The following is a 4312-nucleotide window of genomic DNA, read 5'->3' on the forward strand; positions in this document are numbered from 1 at the left end:
GTCAGATAACCGACTGTACTACTTGGGATAAGTACAGCCGGTACCTTTTGAGTAAATAGCCAACAAACAATGGCGAATAAAGGGGTCCAATCGGCTTCCGCCGCCTGGTACCTCTACTACTCAAACAATAGTGACGGCGACTAAGTGACGTCCAGGTTTACTTATAGTCACTCCTTAAAACTTGGTTTGAAATTGAAAAAGGTTTTCACATACCGCCTGTTCTTACTAAGTTATCACACCTTGAGTAAAAATCCACCAAAATTTGGTAAGTCAAGGGGACTAACCGGCCTAAGCCGCTTAGTGCCTCTACTACTCAAACATAACCATGGAAAGCGAGTAATCACTCTCATACTTAGCCGATTTCAAAAGATATGACGGGACCGCCTGTCTAAAGGTGAACCAGTCGTCAAAATACTTAGAGACCGGTTGGATAAATGGTCGAATGATCACCTAACCTGGAATTTAGACAACCAGTCGTCCAGGGGCATAGGCAGCTCTATCTGTCTGACTGCAACTATCGGCCATACATAACTGTTGGTATGACATGCAAGCGGATATCGGATATCAGAGTTTCGACACTTAACAAAAATAAAAAGAAAAGCAAAAATCGAAATTTGGCAGCTAAGGCAACCTAAAAAGATGGTCGCCAAAATTCTATTAATAGCCGGCCATAAAAACCGGCACAAATATTCAAGACCCCGACCCCCTGGCCGAGTAAAGATACAAAAATAAACCGACCATAAAGACCGGTAAAATATTCAAAGACCCCGACCCCTTGGCCGGGTAAAAGAGATACAGAAACAAACGGCACGCAGGCCAAAGAAAAGAAAAAGAAGACATAAGAATCAAGATAGGGGCAGATCTTCAACAACAACAGCCGCCTCAGAAGCATTCTTCTTGCTTGTCTTGGCATCAGCTGCACCCTTTTTAGACGCATCTGCCCCAATCGGCACCAAGGCCACTATTGGCTCCTCCTCCTCCTCTAGCGCATCATTCTCAGCAACCGCTAGCAGGACTTCTTGGTTATACGTTTCAAAGCATTGGCGAAATTGTTTTTCCCAAGAAGCAAAGTCGGCGTTTGGAAAGAGGCGAGTCCAGGTCATGCGCTGGATTTGGGCCGAGTCCTCCATCATGTCTCGAACCAAATCCTTCTTCTCTTTCTCAGCCTTGGTCGAGAGCTCTTCAGTGAGGCTCTTCTGCTGGTTTACCAGGCGTTCCTTGAGACGCTCCAAGGATTTCTCCAAGGAGTCGTATTGGTTCATCTTTTGCTTAATTAAGAGGCTTCAGCTCGGCTCTAAGGTTCTGGATGGTCGCCTCCAACTCATTGTTTTTCTTCTTGGCCGCCTCCAACTAAGTCCTAATAGCAGAAGTAGCCTGCGCCTGATAATAAAGAATATCAGTTGTCAAAATCTCATTTTAGGCAATTTGAAACATTGCCTTTGTCACAGTCAGAGGCGGCCATGGCTTTAGCAGCCTTTACCTCTTTGTTCTTTGCATTAATTGGCTTGCGAAGGCTGTTTACTCGTAACAAGGACTATAAGAGGAAGCAGGCGTCAGGATCCAAAACTATGTACAACATGAACCATTAAACAGCAAAAATACGCTAAGTATACCTCAGCAAGGAGCCCTGCAATTCCATCTAGGTCAAGGATGCCGACACCCCGGACCGCGTCCCTCTCTGCTGGAGGGACGGCTTTAATCATGGACTTGGCCACTTCGACCAGGTCCGGTTCTTGAGGGCCGGCTGCATCAAAAGTAAACAGAAACTTTAGACATGAAGGTGAAAGAAAAGTGGGTCGAAGTCTAGAAGAGCAGTTTCATACTTCTAGGCGGCCTGTTAGGATTTTGAGATGGAGTGGATGGTTGTTTGTCAGCAGCCAACGGTCTCCTGGCAGAACCAGGTGAACTCCCCACAGTCGTCTTCCGGGATTTGGGGTCCGGCTGTTAGGAGGAGGATGCTCTTTGGGTGCCCGTCTGCAAAAAGACAAATGGTTAATATTTGTATAAACCCAACCTTTTAAAAGAAAAAGGGGGAAGATGAAAGCTGGGAACTCAGTAAGGGCGTCTCCTTGGTAGGAGAATCAGCTGATGAGTGTTGTTACATGACGGATGCTCGTAGCAGAGCAGTCGCTGTTTTGGAGGCGGTTATTTTGCTCATGGCTTCTGCTGCATAAAGGAACGCAAAAGTTAGAAAAATTCAGAAATAATTTCCACAAGAGTACGCATTCAAAAGATCGGCTACCTCTAGAGCACCGACTGCTAAGGCCATAGGCGGCCAGGAAGTACTCATCATAGAGCCATTTGTAACTTGGGACGCAGTTCAGGGGTACTTGCTCTCGTACCCCTGTAGTAGAGTTGGCCCTGGTCTCTACTTTAAAGAGACTCTCAATAATAAGGAAGGTGCTTCTCCAATCCTTCCATTTGTTCTCTTTACCTCTTGTCATGAGGTAGCCTTGGTGGCTCGTCAATTGGTACCAGCCGGTACCACCTGCCTTAGGGGTCCGGCTGAGATAGTTCATATGGGCGAATGCCTCGAAATTTGGCTCCATCCCATACATTTCACATCCGGCTACATAACCGAGGACATTGCACCAGGAATTTGGGGCTAACTGCCATAACCCCAACTCATATCCGTCAAGAATTTGTTGAACAGCCGGATGTAAGGGGAAACGCAGACCAGCCCTAATGGCCGCCTCATAGCAGCCAAAGCAGGCGCTATCATAACTGGTCTCAGCCGGCCAGACGATTGTGTCTTCTGGATCTGGCACAAAAACCAGAAATCCAGGGCCCATTACATGGTCCGCTACGAAGCAGCCCACTTTTTCTTGCATGGCCTTGATTCGACCTTTCGGAACGGTGGATTAGTAGGGAGTGTTCTGCTCTCTTTCGGAAAGTCTTGCCTCATGTAGGCGGTCGTGCCCCTCCTCTAAGTCGAGAGAAAGGTGACCTGAAGAGTTGGAGTCATACTCGTCCTCTAAAGAGTCCGACTCCTCCCCTCTCCTTGAGGGGCCCGCCTCCTCTCCTTCAATAGGAGCGGGAGAATACGTAGACATGTCTACGGTAAAATGAGAAGGGACCACCTTGATCCCTCCCTCGGAGCTATCGGCAGCCGAGCCGCCTTGGTTCACTTCAACATCTGGCGTATGGTTAGATGTTTCACTAATCGGCACCTGGAAGGATGAGTCGTCCGAATTGGTGATCCTAGCTGTTCTTTTTGTTCTGGCCATTATGTTCTGCATAGACACAGAGACAGTCGGACTTTGTATAAAGGGCAAAGATTGGATTGAAAAGGGGCAGGCGGCACTCCTAGTCCTAGACTCAGCCGTCCCCGGTGACCGGCTGATCACTAACCTAGGTTGTGTCGTGTGCTTCCGAGGTGCCATTTCAAAAAGAAAAAAATAAAGAAATGAAAAAGAATAAAAGAACGGACGGTTACCTGAACGATTGAGAAGTTGACGAAGATCTGGAAAAGTAATCCGAATATCAGCCAGCTTGTCAGAAAAGGCGGTAGGCTGGAAATGTCCAAAATGTCAGAGCAGGTTCAGGGGTCCGAGTGTTCTCTTAAAAAGTTCTCAAGTGTGAACAAATGTGAAGTCAACATGCCTTTATATAGGAAAGGGAAGAAGTTGAAGGGACACTCTTCAAATTCGAAAAAATGAGGGGGAAAAACTCCCGACCTTTCACCAAATGACACATGTAGCATGTCGTTGCCTGTTACGGGCCGACACCTGTCACAGGTGACATGTGACCAGTCTCGTGCCACCTGTGAGGGGCAAATGATTAAGGGATTTTGCTCCCACCAATCGGAATGCGCCACGTGGGCCAATCAGGTCCTGCCACGTGTCCTCTAATTGGACCTGTCAGAGCCTGCCACGCGGCACGTGCCTATTTGTCCACCATGGACCTATTATGTCACGACACGTGGCATCCTCCATGCCTAATGGAAAAACCGGTCATCTAGGCCCAACTTCCAAGGGAAGCCCAATCAGCCCTAGGTTAACTTAAACCTAGGAGTGGCATGCTTCCCAAGGTTATAAATACCCTCATTAATCCTCATTAAAGGGGATTACGCTCATAAATTACTCTCACCTAGAGAAATACACTTTATCTTTCTGCATTAATTACTCCTTAAACAAGTACTAACTTGACCGTTGGAGGCGGAACTCCAATCACTTGGAGTCTCCGTTTGTTTTGCAGGTACAGGCGTCCGGTTCCAGTCTCGGAATTGTAACTCTCCCGCAGGACATCAAAAAACCTCGAAACAATCCTCATCCGGTATTTGTAGTCCTGCTCATTCTCCTCAATGTGTCGG

This window comes from Chenopodium quinoa, unplaced genomic scaffold (assembly GCF_001683475.1).
Source record: "Chenopodium quinoa cultivar QQ74 unplaced genomic scaffold, ASM168347v1, whole genome shotgun sequence".
NCBI lineage: Eukaryota > Viridiplantae > Streptophyta > Magnoliopsida > Caryophyllales > Amaranthaceae > Chenopodium > Chenopodium quinoa.